This window comes from Dipodomys merriami, unplaced genomic scaffold (genome assembly GCF_024711535.1).
Source record: "Dipodomys merriami isolate MVZ:Mamm:240054 unplaced genomic scaffold, mDipMer1.0.p SCAF_2, whole genome shotgun sequence".
Lineage (NCBI taxonomy): Eukaryota > Metazoa > Chordata > Mammalia > Rodentia > Heteromyidae > Dipodomys > Dipodomys merriami.
The window spans coordinates 92,711,357-92,730,757 of NW_027203381.1; the positions used below are offsets into that span (position 1 = coordinate 92,711,357).

The 19,401-nt window shown below is 36.0% G+C and overlaps 1 pseudogene; it reads right to left on the reverse strand.

The window, feature by feature from the left end:
• Nucleotides 1–2,927: 2,927 nt before the first annotated feature.
• On the reverse strand, nucleotides 2,928–7,140 carry LOC138831879 (transcription initiation factor TFIID subunit 12 pseudogene; annotated as a pseudogene).
• Nucleotides 7,141–19,401: the final 12,261 nt, after the last annotated feature.

The following is a 19,401-nucleotide window of genomic DNA, read 5'->3' on the forward strand; positions in this document are numbered from 1 at the left end:
ATGGGGCAATTTCATTCTTTCCGATGGAGGCATAATCTTTTTCAGCTTTCCTTTTTCTCTCAGATTTTAAGGATTCCTAGGCCCAATGATAAGGTTAGGCCTCAAGGGAAGGTGCAGATGGGCCATGAACGTTGGCTCCCTAGGGAGTTCTCTAGACACTCCAGACTTGTTACTCTAATGTCATAAGACAGTTGATGCTTCTCTTATTCTGGTTCCATTCTCACCAGTCAGAATTCTGACTCCAAAGATGTTTTCCCATTATTTGTACTATTCAAGGCATGGGAATTTCAAAGCTAACCAGTAAAGTCATCAGGAACTCCTATTTCCTTCCCATGTATTAAGTTAAACCTTTCTAATTTGCTAATATTGGATTCTTTGTTGCTTTTTTCAACTTAGCTATATTAAGAATATGTACTAACAATATACATTTCCAACTGGTGGGACCAAGTATGAAGAAATGCAATAGTTATACTCACTAGACACTGTGTTGAAAATGAACTATACAACTTGTATCGGAATGGGGTGGGGAAGGAAATAAATAGGAGTAAACAAGGGAAGAAATGACACTGTTCAAAACGAAATGTATTAAGTACCTGACTTGTGTAACTGTAAGCCAGCCCTCTGTACATCAATTTTACAATATAAATAAATAAACTGGTTTTCCAACGTATGCTCCAAAAATCACACTTGCTTTTAAGAGTAAGACATTAAAGTTTCATAGGATGATGGAAAAACACAGAAAGATAAGGTGTCAAATGACCTAATTCTCTAATTTTGGTCTGGATTGGAAGCAACTGGAAGGAAAATAACTTGGTGGTATCAAAAGCAGGACTGGAGCCTGGCTTCTAGATAGTTATTTTTTGGTTTTTGTTTCCTATGCTGAATTTACCAGGTTATCAAACACACAACTAAGGGAAAAATAAGAAGTAAATATTTTGGTAGTTTAGGCTATTATTATTATAAGGATTGTGAAAGACATTCTGTTTAAAATTATTCTGGTTATTGTAGTTAAATATGTCTTTATTAGAGAAAATTTCAAAACTGTACAAACATATAAAACACAATTAATGCTATCTATCATTCTATCCACACAGAAAAAAATCAATATTGACATTTGACAAATTTACTTCCCGAATTTTTTTTTTTTTTTGGACAGTCATGGGACCTGAACTCTGGACTTGGGCACTGCCTCTCAACTCTTCAGCTCAAGGCTAATGCTCTACCATTTGAGCCACAGCACCACCTCTGTTTTGTCTGCTTATGTGGTACTGAGTAACTGAACCCAGGGCCTCTTGCATGCAAGGCAAGCACTCTACCACTGAACCACCTTCCCAGTCCTGCTGGGAATACTTTTTAGGCAGAATGGTGTATTCTGTTCTTTTCCAAGTAGCTGAATGGTAGCCATCAAGGAGGAAACAGACTCATGGGGGTTAAGAACAAAAACTCAAATAAAACCCTGCTCTGTTTATATGGACCACATGACTTTAGCATCTTTCCTACTTAGATGATCAAATAGTACTTTTGGGTGGGGCGATGGTCTGTTCTGCGGACTGAACTCAGGGTCTGGATGCTGTCCCTGAGTCATTTGGTGCTTGGCCACTTTGATTGAGCTAGTGCTCTACCACTTTGAGCCATAGTTCCACTTCCAGTTTTTGAGTTGTTAATTGGAGATATGAGTCTCTCAGGAACTTTTCCGCGCAGTCTGGCTTCAATCCAAAATCCTCAGCTCTCAGCTGAGGATTATAGGCCTTCACCACCAACACCCAGCTCAAGTGATAATTCTTAACAAAATTGTGAATATTAAATGGAATTGATATTTAGAAAAGCTTATAAATGTGTCTAGAGTATGTGTATGCATGCCTAGAGTATGTGTTGATTAGTACGGTAGAACTGTTTATAAAGTAACTGAATATTTAGTAAATAATTATGAAATGAATACATGTGTGCATGAATTGTAAATTACTAATAGACACTTTATGCTTTGCTTATTTTTCTGAATATTTTATTTTTAGTATTTTCCTATATTAAAAAAAAGAAATGTTATTTTCTTAATTGCTCCCTACCTAGTGAATCATTCCTGTCCAGATATACACTGTTATTTCCTTTGGATATGCATGGTTAATGTCTTAACAAAGTCTTTGGGTTTATTCCCTAAACAAGGAACTTGCTTTTGGTCATTCTGCAACCACTAACCCCAGCCCTATTTTTTTTTTGCCCTACCCTTAATTTTCCTCTATAGCACTTAACCACCTTCTAATAAACTTTATTAGGTAATTATCTGTTTATGATATTTCTGTTTACTTACATCCTTCCCTGATGGACTATAAACTTTATAAAAGCAGGAAATTGCTTCATTCATGGTTTCTCCAAACCAGTTTCAGAACAGATGCTCAGTATATTTGCTAAATTGAAAGGAATTCCTTCTTATTTTTGCTACTATAAATAGTTTTTTGTGCTATTTCTATAAGTTAATTCTCTCATATCCATTCCTTTTAGAGTTCTTAAAGTGAAGGTTTAGAGAATATCTTTAAGGTCACAATTTTTTTCAATTAATAACTTCCTTATTTTAGAAAAACAAGTCAAATTAATATTCATCTAAACACTGACCTTACAAAGTCCAGAGAAAAGGTGAAGAGGAAACAACCTACATATCCTCTATACTATTGTCTCACCCAACAATACCATAATGCTTTGTCCCATTGTCACTACTGATCTGATAAACCACAGAAAAAAGTATTCTCTGGAAGATGCACTGCTCCTCTTTGAGACAACAGGGGAAAGGCACCAGATGTAGGATAGGTTGTTTTATTGTTTTAGCAGATAATCTCAGTCATTACTGATACTGCTGTACTATTAATTAAAAAAAAAAAAGAATATGTCCTCCTCGCTTTAAAAAAATCCAAGAATGAAATAGTTGAGATTTCAACTCAGGTATCTCCAAATACATTAGTAGCTTTCTCTTGACCTTTCTGTGTGTTATTTCTTGGTTGTTTTTGGATCAATCCCATTCTCTGTTTATGAGTTTGTATGTGTGTAAGCTCTTTGGTTGGGACAGCTTTCTTCAGAGCCAAATCCTGGGATCCACATGTTCCTCTGGCACTTTAGATGCAGCTGGACATATTTCACCTCAGGGTGTGGGATTTGTAATGCTGTAAAAATTGGCAGGGTGCTGTTACCACAATCCGGATAAAATCATCACCAATCCACAGCAGCGCCTCCTCCACATCTTCACTGCTCATTACGATCCACTTCCCTTACTAAACCTTGTGATATCTTCCTCTGTTCAACCTGACTGCTTTCAGGGCTAAGATTATTAGCTGTCCTGTGAGTGCCTGGTAGTTTACCATGGAGCCATGGAGCCTGGTGGAGGGGTGCTGGCTAGACCCTGTTTTATGGATGAGAAATTGGAAAGGTTGATTAGGGCTGACTGGCAAGCCCTGGATTTCAGCTCAAAAAGTTTACCAAGATCCTATTTCTGTTTTGGAGCTGTGAGGACCAAGGCCAAACAAAAACAGCAACATCTCCTCGTGTTACAGCAGGTTTTTACTATTTACTGAGTTTTCTTAGTTTTGTTGTTGTTGTTGTTCTTGTTGAGATGATAAATTAACTAATTGTATGATGGGAGGAGGAGTCCAGCAACAAGACCTCATCCTTGTTTTGGCTGCTATTCCTAACACTGAGCCATCACCATCCCAATGAGGCCCTGTTCATCTGGCTAATCCATGTCCTAAATAGTAAATGACAAAAAAAATAGAGGATGAGCAGCTGTGTGCTAAAAGATGATGTATCACGTACATTTCCCTCCATTGGATTTCTGTAATTTCAAAACCTCCAATCATCACAAGGACACCTCCTCTCCCCCTCCACCAAAGCAACTATTTCTTCAGCACTTCTTTGGATCAGCCTACATTTATCCTTTTTTAGGTTCTAAATCTGCATTTTTAAAACTTAATTAAAAATAAGAATCTGAGTTCACAATGCTCATTAAATATCAGAATATGCTTTCTATACCTAGATCTGAAATGCTCCACCATCATAAATGTTCTTATCTGAACATAGCTGCATTTTCCTCTCTCACAATTTTCTGTTCTGTTCAGAACATAACAAAATATTCTGAGCAGAGATTTGCTATCACCTTTCTCATTTTAGATAGCAGTCTTCTGTCCATTAGCTTTATTGTCCGGCTCAACACCTTGTTGGTTCATTAAGTTTCTTGCTGAATACATCTCCCGTTTGGCTGTTTGTGCTGACACCCAGCCCTCTCTTCCCTATATTTGTGTCCTTCTGTTTGAAGTCAGGTTCAAGGTCTTATATAGTGTTAGTGCTCATAGGAAAGAGCCTACTTTATGCCCCTAAAGAACCATTTATTCATCTCTCAATGGTTTTTCCAACCCCATTGTAATTTCATGCTTGTAAGAAGCATTGTTCAAAAAGAAAATGAAGTATGGTATATTTTATGTGGGGTGCATGCCACACACAATCAGCAAGGGATTTTTCAGCATCTTCTGTAGCAAAATTCTAAGGCAATTTTAAAGGATGCTGACTGTGGAAAACTGACACAAGAAATAAGTCAGCAAAAGAACTTAAAACACAAAGGACAATGGAAGTAGTGGGCACAAAAACAGCAGTATAAGGTAGTTTATAAATTTGGGGAAATTAGACTATCATCTTCAAAAACTCATCAGTTAGATTTTCATCTTACACCCACTTCACACAGACATTTTGTGTTTAATTCTCATGTAAATATTTTAAGCCCTCCGAATATATACCTAACATTACTTGGGTGGTGCTACTAGGAGAATTTAAATACCTTTAGTTCTATTTTGGACTGAGAGAGAGGCATTCTAATATCTCAGGGGAGTGAATATGGATAACATTCAGGTCTAGGTGTTCTTATATTCTTACTTCTTCCTTCTACTATTTGACATACCCATTTTTAGGGTGGAAAACTAGAGTAGGCATTTAATGAAAAGGGGTAATGTTTGGCTTGGCTCCCTCTTTTTAAGAAAGAATACATGTCATTCATGATGTTCATATTTGGAACATTTGTGAAATGATTAAGATTTTTTTCAGCTGGGTGCCAGTGGCTCATGCCTGTAATCCTAGCTACTCAGGAGGCTGAGATCTGAGGATCCAGGTTCAAAGCCAGCCCAGGCAGGAAAGTCCGTGAAACTCTTATCTCCAATAAACCACCAGAAAACTGGAAGTGGCGCTGTGGCTCAAGTGGTAGAGCGGTAGCCTTCAGCTGAAGAGCTGAGGAACAGCGCTCAGGCCCAGTGTTTAAGCCCCACGACCAACAAACTTTTTTTAAAAAAGGATTTTTTCATAGTATTTTTAATGATAATTCTTTGTTTTTCTCTTATTTTTCATTGCCATTCATATATTTTATTTATTTATTTATTTATTTATTTATTTATTTATTTATTTATTTATTTATTTATTTTGCCAGTCCTGGGCTTGAACTCTGGGCTGTCTCTGAGTTCCTTTTTCTCAAGGCTAGTGCTCTTCTTTGAGCCACAACACCATTTCTGGCTTTTCTGTGATTACCTGGAGATAAGCATCTCATGGACTTTCTTGCCTGAGCTGGCTTCATACTGCAATCCTCAAATCTCAGCTTCCTGAGCAGCTAGGATCACAGGCAGGAGCCACTGGTACCCAGCTAATAATGTCATTCTTAATGTCTTCCTATCATCTAAGCTTTCTACTCTTGAGTCCTATCAAGAAGCAGCTAGCTTTCTAGATAGTTAGCCAAAAATTTATCATGGGCTAAGGATCATTATTTTAGGAATTCTATGTATTTATCTTAAGAGATTGTGGGGAAATTTGGATAATTCCTGAGATTTAGAGTGGCTAGTGTTATCATGTTGCCAAGCTTCCCAAGTAGTATGTTCAGAAGCAGCAAGTAGTAGAATTAGGGTTATATTCTATTGGTAAAAAAACAGTAATCAGAAATAAAATCTCTGTTCCAATTCTAGCTCTTCTATGCTCTAGACATGTGAACTAACTTCTTTATATCCTCGTTCTCACTTCTGTGTAATGAGGTGTGACTACCACCTCATCAGCAAATTTTACATGTGATAATATACTCAAGAATATTTAGTAAGGATAGAGTAGATAATTTATAATTCTTATTTTAATATCTAAATTGGTCAGTGGCTAAAATAGCATGCCGGAAACAGAGAGAAAGTAGCTACTTATGTCCAAAAACAGTTCTAAAGGGTTGTAGTATTTACACTGATTTTCCACTTGGAGTTATAGACCACTCTTTGCAAATTTCTCCTAGGACCAAAATAAATGAATTAAAGTATTCATCATACCATAAGATTGGATGGTCCACAGACTTCTTGCAAAGGTCTAGTCATTGAAGACTTGGCTAGTTTTTAATTTATTAAACACCCATGTCCTTGCTACCATACTGCATCTAGTACCCATAACTATGCATCATGTGTACACAGTGCTGTACAGTTACATGTACCATATATAGTCCATAGTTACAGGTACCATATTGTGTGGCTTGGGTGACATACTGTGACTTTATACATCTGTAGATATACACAGATCCATTTATCTGTACAGATATCTATACAATTTATCTGTATAGTCAGATATATCTATAGATATAGTCAATCTATCTATCCATCTATTTATCCATCTATCTATCTATCTTAAATCTTGTTTAAAGGTGAATACAAAAGGCCAATAACAATTTTCCAAATGAACAATTTCAACCATATCTTGTTCTTTGTTTAATAATTATGTTTTTCAACATTATAAATCATAAGCCCACTAAGCACATTTCATAATTTGATGCCAGTCTTCTCTCCAGAGTCATTACTCAGGTTCTCAGCTTTGAAAAGGAATAGTGATATTTCTGCTTAAAAAAGAACTCATTTTAATTTTATTTTTTACCCACAGTGTGTGCATTTTAAATCAGGCAACTTAGGCTGTGGACTGCTTGCCTCTGCCCTTCTCAGGTCCAGGAAAGCCAGAGCAGGGAAAGGTGTGGGGTCTGAGAACACTTAGAGCCAGAAGTAACACAAAATAGGCAGAGAGGTGTCTATGATCAATACAAATTGTTGACAGGTATCACAGCATTCTTACCATCTCTTTTTTTCTTTTGGCAATTTTAGCTTTTCTCATCGTCAATAATTCAGTTCTGGGCTGGGAAGGTGGCTCAGTGGGAGAGCGCTTGCCTTGCATGCCTGAGGCCCTGGGTTTGATTCCTCAGCACCACATAAGCAAAAAGAAAAAAGCCGGAAGTGGTGCTGTGGCTCAAGTGGTAGAGCGCTAGCCTTGAGCTGAAGAGCTGAGGGACAGCGCCCAGGCCGAGTTCAGGCCCCACTACCGGACCAAAAAATAAAATAAAAAAAAAATTCAGTTCTCAACTTAGAGGAGAAAAGAACAGAAAGAGACAATGTTTATTCCCCCATACACTTAGCTTTGGTTTGCCAAGCTGATTTCTGAATGTGCAAATACTTTATCCATGGAGATGCAAAAGACTGGCTTCTTGGTTTGTTAAAGATAGGAATTAAGCCAGAATGTGCTCAGAGTAGGGAGCCAGAGAAGCAAGGAAGGTATATTTCTAGTTATATAGCTGCTTAAACTTATTCAGCTAAAATCCTGACAGAATAACTAGGCACTTTGTAATTGCTGGTCTCAAAGTAAAGTTGCATTGTTAGGGGCAAAAGAAGGGAAGAAAGAAAGAGAAAGAGTAAAGATATTCCACAGTTGGCAACCTTTTTTTTTTTTTTTAATCTCAAGGTAACTCACCACTAATGCAGCCTGCCAGGATAATGCATGATTCCCCAGAAACCACAGGGATTTGCTTAGCAGTATCAGGCTTAATGTGAGACACTTAGGAGTCATTAAGCATGTGATATATTTTAATCTGGCAGTGCTAGAGATTTATGACAGTGCTAAGGGTTGAGAGACACCACCCTTAGAAAGAAGAAAATAAATATTCATATGGTATAGAGGCAATATAAGAATACTGTGCACATTTCCTGAAATAAGACATATTTGTACATTAAATTTGGAAAAGTGCAAGTATCAATAAGCTCTTTTCTATAGAGACCACACAAGTAAATCTGGCATTTCTGGTGCATTCATTTTCCCTCTAGGCTACATATGAAACAGAATAAAAAGTCCCAAAATACATTAAGTGGGAAATAAATACTTAAAAGACAGAATACCAGGATCTCAGGATCAGTGCCTCCCATGACTGCCTTCTGAAATTCAAAATCTTTATTAAGGGTTATTATCTTGAAATGGCTGAAATCTGTTAACAATGACTTTAAGAAAAAATCCAAATGTATACCTTGATGGAGGGTTATTGCTGTATTTGCAAATGAGCAGAGGGATACCTGTGTTGGAAGTGAGTCAGAAAAGCACAGTTATGTCAGAAGATTAAGCAAGCACCTTTTCTTACTATTGTTTTTAGATGAAGTTTACTGAATTCTGTATTCATGTATTCACACAGACACTATTCACTCAACAAGCATTTATTGAACATGGACTATGTTCCAACATCATGTTTAGGTGCCAAATATCAAAGAAAAGCATACCAACTTTCTGTTTTAAGGAGATTACTATCTATCCTATAGATTTCACCCCAAACTATTAAAATTCTGAAAGTTTTGAAGATTAGGAACTAGGTTTAAATCCAGGACCTTGTCTTGTGCTTACTTAGCTTGCTTGGTCTGCTGGTTTTTTACCACTTGATCCATGGCTTCTGCACAGCTTTTGGAAATGGAATCTCAAAGACTTTTCTGCCCAGGCTGGCTTTGAATTGTGATGCTCTGAATTTCAGCCTACTGTGTAGCTAGGATTACAGGCAGGGGTTTCCTTTGCTTGGCCTTTTGAGTCCTTGAGGGTAAACTTCGGCAACACAGTCATCATAATTGAATCTACGAAGTTACCAACTCCAATCTGTTGCTGTTATTGTTATTGTAAAGTGTGGTATGACTACTTCCTTTAATCTTATCCAATCTTAACAGACTAGTGTAGACCTGCTCAGTATCTGCTTTGTGAATAAGGCTTATTGCTATAATGCCCAGCCCAAGTTTCAATAACACCTCAATGCTTTTTCTTTTCCATTTCTAGGTGATCTTGTTCCTACTCATTGTTTAAAATATCTCATTTTCTCATATATTCTCTCTCTCTTTCTCTCTCTCTCTCCCTCTCTCTCTCTCTCTCTCTCTCTCTCTCTCTCTCCCTCTCTCTCTCTCTCTCTCTCTCTCTCTCTCTCTCTCTCTCTCTCTCTCTCTCTCTCTCTCTCTCTCTCTCTCTCTCTCTCTCTCTCTCTCTCTCTCTCTCTCTCAGGCTGATACTTCGATCAGGTATCTCCAATTGTCCAGTTATCCAGTTGCATGGAAAAGTTTCACTAATGCTCCCACCAATGCAAAGTCAATATACCTAAATGCAACTATTTTTCTCCACCAAGTGGCTCAGTTGTCCTCTTTCTTTTTCCCACCATGACTACACAGGTTCCCTCTATTTTACCCAAATTTTTTTGGATGGATGTAACCAGAAATGAGTTTATTTTTAAACAATTTAAAAGTAATATGATAAATATACCATATAGTATTTTTTAACATTTAAGAGAATTCCAGCCTCATCCAAATTGGTCCCTTTGATTAATCTAGGAAACAATATGAGAGCTGGTGGCATATTTAGAAATATGCTAAGGAGTTAAGCCAGATAAATAGGTAAATCTGGGATAGAAGGTTGAAGCAAATACTTTTTTTCACTATAAATATATTCCTAATTAGAAAACAACACATATAATTATTTACACAGTAAACAAAAACACAAATAACTTCTTAGTTTAGGCATGTTTTTGCTACTTATATATCCACCAGATTCCTGACCATATTATCAAAAATAATGATAAAGGTTTTAAGATTGTTTGAGTTTGGAATATGAATTAATGAATATCCTACCTTAAAAAACTGTGAATAATTATGAGCACCACAGTAAAAACAACCCCCCCCCCAAAAAAAAAATCCACCAGGTACTAGTGACTCATGCCTGTGAGATACTCAGAAGGCTGGGATCAGAAGATTGTGGTTCAAACTCAGTCCAGGCATGAAACTCTTATCTCCATTTAACCACTTGAAAACCGGAATTGGATCTATGGTTCAAAGGGCTAGAGCACTAGCCTGGAGCAAAAAATCGCTCAAGGACAGCTCCAAATCCTTAAGTTTAAGCTCCACGACTGACAAAAACAAAACAAAATGAAAAAACACCTTTTCACCGAAAATCAATAATTTTTCTTTTTTTCTATTTTTTTTAAATTTAATTTTATTTTATTTGTGAACATACTGTACAGAGGAGTTACAATTACATGGGCAGGATAATGCATACATTTCTTACCAAGCATTGCAGCCTCCTCCTTTGTTTACCCTTCACATCCCTTCCCAGCCTCCCCCCTCCCCCCATCCCAATCCTTCTCTTCCCCCCCTTCCCTCCCCCCCCCCCCCCCCCCCCGCACCGACGTTGTAAAGCTCGTTTTGGACATGACAACTTGTACTTCTCATTGTTGCAACAGATCCACCTGTATCCTTAAACAACTGGTTTCGGAAATCAATAATTTTTCAAGACTTGGGCTGACCATTTTATGCATACAACAACAATGGAAAAAATGTGCAAACCAGGAAGTCAATGTTCTTTTTCTGCATATAGAATATCTATAATGTACCATCTTTTTTTCTTATATTACCTACCCTTCAAACTCAGTCATTTTCTCTCTGCTTTTTCATTTGTTTGTTTTTTCTTCTTCTTTTGTTCTATATTTAGTTTATCTTCAAACCTACTAATTCTTCTTTTCTGTCTGGGAGTCTTATTGCTGACAGAACTTAGCTCAGACCCTATGTGTGATAGTGTGAACATGGTTTGTAACCTGAAGTTCATGAGCTAGTGACTGGATTTTTATTGTTGCAGTAATAAAAAGTTGAGGAAACTTTAGTAAGTGAGTTTAGTGGCAAAGAATGAGGACATGAGGACATTTTCCTTAGAGAAATGCTGACCTTGCAGAACAAGTTAGTTCCACTGAGAATGAATGAATAGTTATGAAAAAACAACACTGATTCCCGAATCTGTTAGGCTTCCTGTCTTGCTATGTAATCTCTTTCCTACTTTTATATAACAGGTACCATGCTGAGCATTTTGGATGCATGAAAGTAGAGAATCTTTCATGTAGAGGGAAGGAACATGAGTTTAGAAAGGTTATATTACTTTCCTAAGTTTGCAATACCAGGAAGTAACAGACATAGAATTTTATACCCAGATTTACTAACACAGTTCATTTCCTTAACAACTCCTAGTTAAAGAAGTTGAACTTTCCACTCTGATCTACAGCTTTAGGTAATGATCTGAATATCAAATTCCTGAATATCAAATTCATTAGACTATAGGTTTTCATCAGACTCAGTTCTTTTGAGACCACTTTATTTTATTGATATTCAAAAATTATTTAATTAGACTTTTATAAAACCTCTCTCATAAGAAAGAAGTCAATGAAGAGTCCAGAGAATTTAAACATTTATAAGAAAACACTTATCCTTATATTTCCTGAACATTTCTTTTTTTGGGGGGTGGGGAAGGGGGTCCAGTCATGGGGCCTGAACTCTGGGCCTGGGTGCTGTCCCTCAGCTCTTCAGCTCGAGGCTACTGCTCTACCACTTGAGCCACAGCCCCACTTCCAGCTTTTTTCTTTTTGCTTATCTGGTGCTGAGGAATCGAACCGAGGGCCTCATGCATGCAAGGCAAGCTCTCTACCACTGAAACACCTTCCCAGCCCCCATTTCCTGAACATTTCTAGGAGTACAAACACCACAAATATCAGAAAGATAAAACCCAGATTTGACATTTTTAAGGGAAAACATCTGTTAATTATATGACTACATAATATTTCTAGAAAAAAATGCAAAGACATTTTATATGACTATTTCAGATAAGACAGTATTTGCAGGAGTTTCCTAGTTCCATATGATTAGCAAAAAAACCTAAACTTAATCTGTCTACTTCTGAAATCAATTATAATAACAGATGTATTGATTATCTTCTTACTATTGATTAAGTAATGTGCTAAGCACACAAAAGCACTAATTTGGTTAACTGTCACAAAAAAGTAAAGCAGTATTATTGTATTTCTTTTAATTATTATTATTCTAATTTTGATCATTAGTTTTATTACTGTTATCGTAATTCTGCTAATGAGCCAATTCAAATACAGAAAGGCTGAATAACTTTCATGACATCACACAACTAAGAAAGTGGGGAAAAATTCAAACATTGGAAATTTGTTTCTATTGTTTTACATTAACCAGGACCTCATCTACAACCTGAGATCTGTAGTAAAGAGAGGGATTTAAAAGAGAAATTTAGAAGTTATACTTTTAAAAAATGGAATAGAAGCTATGTGGAAAATAGGGTAGGTAAAAGGAGAGAAACATTTTTTTTTAACTTTGAAATTCATTGCCTTAACAAAGACTATTCATCTTTACTATCAGTTATCCCAGCTGGGATCTTTTCAAGAACTCTATAAAGAATAATATCAAGTTGAAGTCATTAGGGAGTCCTTGCAGTACCTTTTGAGTTGTTGATTACAAAGAGACACTTATATTTCAAATCTCAAGAAGATAAGTGGGAAAGTGGCTCTTTTGTAATTTGAAAGGTATTTGTTTTTGCTGTGAATAGCTTCTTTCTTTCTTTCTTTCTTTCTTTCTTTCTTTCTTTCTTTCTTTCTTTCTTTCTTTCTTTCTTTTTTTTTGGGGGGGTTCAGTCATGGGGCCTGAACTCTGGGCCTGGGCACTGTCCCTCAGTTCTTCAGCTCAAGGCTAGTGCTCTACCACTTGAGCCACAGTGCCACTTCTGGCTTTTTTTTCTTTTTGCTGAAGAATCGAACCCAGGGCCTCATGCATTCAAGGCAAGCACTCTACCACTGAGCCACCTTCCCAGCCCCTGAATAGCTCCTTTCTACAGAGGCATACTTCAGGAACATGGACTGGAGAAACAAAAGCATTCTCCTGATATGTTGAGTTCTGTTCACACCCCATTTCTCCCTGTCTGCACTATGGACCACTTCTAGGATGACCATGAGGTCCAGATCATCTTGCTATGTAGTTTTTATGGGTGTAATTATTAATAGTGATCCTTTCTATTCTAAAAAATATCTTTTTTGTAGATTATATGATCAGTCTTTTTATAGAAAGGGGAAAAATGGCTCTGGCCAAAAAATAAGTGTTTATGGGGAAGAACCGTGTATCAAAAATGACTGGGAGGCTGGGAAGGGAGGTGAAGGGTAAACAAAGGAGGAGGCTGCAATGCTTGGTAAGAAATGTATGCATTATCCTGCCCATGTAATTGTAGCCCCTCTGTACAGTATGTTCTCAAATAAAATAAAATAAAATTTAAAAAAAAATGACTTATGCTTTTATTCAAATTGTGACTGCCATGCACTTCTCCTCTTCCTGGAATTTGCTCTGGGACTTCCTTATTAGAGAAAAATCTCATGTTTTCCTATTCAAAAATGAAATCAGTACAATATTCATGCTCAATGGAACAAAGTTCAAGCACTTTGGGAGCTTTCCTGTAATTCTCACCTAACTAGGCTTCCAATGAGAATTTACACTTAAATAACAATTTAAGCTATTTTAAGTTAAAAATGCATTCATTAGTGTTAGTATAGTTTTCATAGCCTGACTGGTCACCAATGATTTTAAACATTAAGATATTTCTGTTATCACATTAAAATCCAAGTCATTTTTTAATATGTATTTTCTTTTTTTATTGTTGTGAAAATACTGTATAGAGGGGTTACAATTACATGGGCAAGATGACTAAATTCTCTGTTTTACATTTCTAAGCAGCAAAGAATTGAAAATTTTTCTCATTTAAATAGGAAAAATGGTGGAAGGAGTGAGAAATCATACAATGAAGGAAGGCACACCCAGAAAATAGCTAGAAAAATGTTTCCTTCAATTAATAGTTCAAAATATATTTATTTTCTGTAGAAATAATGTAACTCCCTGTAATCTTAGCTACTCAGGAGAAGATTGGGAAAAGTGGTTCAAGGAAAGTCCTAGGAAAAAGTTATCAGGACTCTATCTCAACAGTTATGTGGGTCATGGTGGGTGCCAGGTGAAGTAGAAGGATGAGGTCTGGGCAAAAATTCGATTATGTTAAAGGGATTCTGGGAGTGAGAAAGATTAGGCAACCTAAGTTTAGAAAGCTTGAGACCTTTGTCACTCATTAAATTAAAAAGCAGTAGTAATTCCAGATAGTACCAATGATATTCATGTACAAGTGACTAATAATGAATAGAATTCATGTTACATATTCATATGTTTATGAAGAATGAGGGATTTTTTTGGCTGGGAATGTGGCTTAGTGGTAGAGTGCTTGCCTAGTATGCATGAAGCCCTAGGTTTGATTCCTCATTACCATGTAAACAGAAAAAGCCAGGAGTGTTGCTGTAGCTCAAGTGATAGAGTGGTTGCCTTGAGCAAAAGAAACTCAGGGACAGTGCCCAGGCCTTGACTTCAAGCTCTTTTTTGCCTTGACTGGCAAAAAAAATTAAAAAAAGAGAGCAAGATTTTTGTATAGTTCCTGCAAATGCTACTTTAATAATCTGGGTCTTTTTTTTTTCCCCTGTCCTTGATATGCTGAAGTTCAACTTGTTTTTTCTACTTTAAGACATTCTTACTTGATTTTTTTTGCCCTTGGCTAATCCTTATAGTTTGAAAAATCCACCAGAAGACAATTATGGATATATCCATTGGCATTCCATCCTTATTATTGAACCTATTTCAGTTTAAAATTTTTCTTTTTTTTCCAAATTTTTCTGAAGCTTTATTAGTTCCAACCATATGAGGGAAAGGGAAAATCTATGATTTAATAAAACAGTGGTGCTTCACAGTACTTTTCAAGAAAGATATTGACATGGCAACAAATACTATGCATTAAAATGTGAAAATCAGCAACATACCTTTTGAATCTTTTTTCCATCTGTACAAGAAAATGTTCAGAAAAAAAGGTAGACCTGAACCAGTTATATGTTGAAGTAGAAATGGGGGATTTCATGTGGAATATTATAATAGCCTAGCTCATGGCAAGCACTTAAGAAATGTTTAGCTCTAGTACGGTTATCACATGTAAACTCAGTTTGAAATTTTTCTACACTGTATGCAAGTCTAAGCATGCCCGTAATACAATGGGTTTTGTACTTAATATAATCTCTCAGACAAATGCATATGATTTTTAAAGTGGTATATTCTGTTAATTGATTATGGTAAATACATATATACATATATGTATATGTATACCACTGCCCTAGACATACCTATATTATTGACACAAAGGAGTATCAAAACAAGCACCACTATACTTTAACATATCTTCATCACCTTGCAAAAAATAGCATCAGGTCTCTAGTGAAATCATAGCTATTATAAATGGGGATATATTCCACATTATTTAAAGAGCATCCACACCAGTCAATTGGAGCATGTGAATGATTGTGATAATTAAAATAATTAAGAATTGTTCAAATTTTCATGAAGAAAGGAATGTTTGTGTGTGTGCGTGCATTCACATGTGTGATGTAAGAGAGAGAAGGGGAGAGAGAAGAGGGAGAAAGATGGAAAATAGAGGGAGAGAGGAAGAAACAGAAGGATGAAAAAGATCTTCACATTTCAAAGAAGAGAGAGCCTAGTATATAATGCTAAGGCATGACTATCGTCCTCTAGATATATTCAAAGTCACTAGAGAATTTTAAGCAGATTTCTTAGCTTTATGTTACCATATAACAAGAACCTGAGATAATCAACTTATAAAAAGAATAGGAAATTTTTGGGCCACATTTTCAGACTGATTGTACAGAACCATTGCTTACAGACCTCTGGAGGGGTGAGAGGTAGCCCATCACAGTTTTGTTAAAGGTTTTGTTAAAAAACCTTTGCTTCAAGAGACCCTTTCAAAGGCTCCCAATGGCCTACCAGCTCCCACGAGGCTCCACCTCTAAAAGGTTTTGTCACATTTGGAGGAAGTACCACTACCTGGGAATGAAGGCTTTAATACAATGGCCTTTGGAGAACACTGCAGAATGACAGTATAAGATTTCATTGTAGGAAGAAGACTTTGGCAACAATACTATTCAGTGCAGATTGTGAAGTATGACATGGGAAGTAGGGAGGTGAGTGGGAAATGAAAACTTAACAGCCCAGAAGACCTTGCAGAAAGATCCACATAACAATGTAGCTCTAGAAAATGCTAAGTTCTAGGAATGCCCAAGAGCAGAATTTTTTTGAACATATGGAGACAAAACTCATTGGGAGAAAGCAATGAAAGAACAGGGGATGGAATATTGAATACGTTTTCCACAGAGCTGATTTCAGCCTGGAGGGTGATAGGATTTTGGATGGAAATGATAGGAACTAGCACTGAAGCCCTCAAGTGTTCACAGTGGATCTGAAAAGATACCTAAGAACTTCAACATTGTTGAGAGTTGTAACATGCTTCTTGACAGTGTACCTTTCATGACTTATTAGGTGACCTTTGCTCTTAAAATATGTTTGACATTATATTAACTCAGTATAGGCCTTGCTCCAAAGTGGTATGGCAGATTAGATCTCCAACTAATGCTGCTTCAGTAATCACCTTTTCTGTATCAAGTTCCTTATGTAACTCAGTACTATGAGACAGAAGAAGGAACTATTAACTGTACATAGCCAGTTCAACCATATAGCTCAAAGTAACACATCACAGCATAGAGAGCTACAGCTTCATAGGGAGGAAGCTACAGATATTAACTGTACCAGAATATATGACAAAGTATTATTTGTTTTACAACATTGGGTCTAGCTATGTTGCTCATTATGGTTCTGAACTCTAAACCCAAGTGATCCTCCTACCTTAGCTTCCCCAAAAGCTAAAACAATAGGTGCAGACCACAAAACTCAGTTGATAAAGAAATAGTTTATTGAAGACCATAGGTAGTTAGAATTACTACAGATATTTCTGCTGTACTTATGAAACATATTTGTGATGGTCAGTACTTGCAGTTATTTTATTATCAATTCAACAGAAAGACCTATTGTTTGAATAGGGTATAGGTATAGTCATTCTGGTTACTCATGGTTAAATACATCACATAGAACTAATAGCACATATTCCTTTTTTTCCATCGGAGTCCCAAGCCCTTCAGTCCTCTAATTTCTTTGTGCTTCACTTCCATTTTGGTGAGGTCATTACTAGCTTGTTTGCATAACAACTGAATAAACTTTTTAACAATAATCATAAACAAATGTGAGGACAAACTACCTTTTTCCTTTCATCATACCTGATCCCCCTGAAATATCTCTATTCTTGCAATTATCTGCAATTTTTGTTTTAGAAGCTGGGAATTAAGACCTTTATTTCTTAATAGACTATTTTTGGTCATTGTTGATCCTGCTAGGTGGTATATTACTTAGAAGTAAGATGCAGTGGAAAATTCCTTTGAATAAGCCATAGAAGCTTAATTGAGTCCTGACAGATGTCATTATACAACATCTAGCGAGGCAGTCCTTTCTCTAAGGCAGCCCATCTTTCATAGGGCTTCAGATCACTATATGGTCTTACATTATGAAGTAAATTCCTCCATTTGTAAAAGTTGCCAAGAGGAATAAAGTTAATATTTGAATTATCAAATTAAATTTTGAAGAGGTACATGATCTACTAAGATTTAATCGTTATATTTAGTAAAAACCTACTTTTGGAAAGAGGAAAAAACTGCACAGAATTACAGGTGCAATTTAAATGTCCAGTTTAAATGTTTGTTTACTCTATTACTAATTACTCTCTATTGTGAATCCCAAATCATTTCTGATAAAGTTTAAATTTTATTTTAAATGCCACACATTAAATAGGAACTGCTCTGCCAATACATAACTTCTAATTCTCTCCACTGATTTTGCAGCCTGAAGCCATTCTAAATTCTGACAGACAAATGCTGTTAAGAGTTTTGAGCACAGGCAGAATTGCCATCATACATTAGTTAACTTGTGAACATTCATATTGCTGATGCCCAGAGGAGTTGGGTGCTATAGCTTCAATATCAACTTGGAAAGTAATCTCAGTAATGGTCTTCATCCTTACTTCCCACCTCAATGTAGTAATAGGGCAGGGAAAGAGAAATTATAAACCATACAAATGGTTGAAAATAAATTGTGTTACCTGCTCTATTTGTCCCCAAAGCAAAATTTACCTAAAATATAATACAAGTATTCCTATTCAATGACATCAAAGGACTTCTTGACATTTAATAAAATTGCTGCTATTGGTTTCACTTTTCTCTTTGTATTCCAGATGAGCTACACTGGTTTATGCAGATTATCTGATGTTTCTCTCTTAGGCATGAAGCCTACTTGGATAAAGGCCTATTAGGTTTGTGATCACTTATTCATGTAGCAAGCATTCAGGCAGCTATTATTTTATATATACCTACATTGTATAAAATGTTATTTTCCACACTACTAAGGAAGTAATATTTAACCCTAAGTCTAAGGCAACATGTGTATAGGTAATAGGATAAAAAAAATCACAGGTATTTTCTGTGATTCCAGATCACAGAAAATATCTTATGCTTTAATAATTCAGTACAAAACATTTAAATGCATTACATTTATTTCAGTTTCTGAAATTATTGACTGTTCTGTGTGTTGATGGCAGAGAGAAGTTAATGCATTGGTAATACATAACTTCAATCTTTTTTATAACTTCAATTTTTATAAAGCTATTTTGAAAGTAACTCAGAGACAGAGAAAATAATACAATTACTCCTTGCTTTCAGTTGACATTTCAAAGCTGTTCCAATTTCCATTCTTTTTTTTAATTTTAATTTTACTTTTTTTGTGAGCATACTGTACAGAGGGGTTACAATTACATGGGCAAGATAATTTCTTAGTTCAGTACCTGCAAAGGAAATTAAGTAAGAAATATTCCATGCAAGATTTTTTTAGTATTACAATCACAAGATGCACTTCTTTAGAACATGTCTCAAAAATACTTAGAAGACCTTTTCTTCCTCGTGTTGATAAATCCTTCCATGCTCTAGGAATAGAAAATTATATGAAAATAAAAAAGTGAACAATGATGAACAAGGGTAAAGCCAGATGGTAGTTCCTATAATCAATTCTTCAGAGGAGGGGCTGATCAGTCAAACCAGTTTTAATCTTGACTCCATTCTTCATTTAGAAGTATACCCTTGGCATCAAACAGGACTGAACTTTTGTTTCCTATTTCACAAAACATGTTACAAATTCACAACCAAAAATTTAAGATCAAACAAAACAACATGAGAAGGTTTAATTAACTATTTATTGCTCAACCATGTTTGGTTTCATTAAAATTATTTTTAAT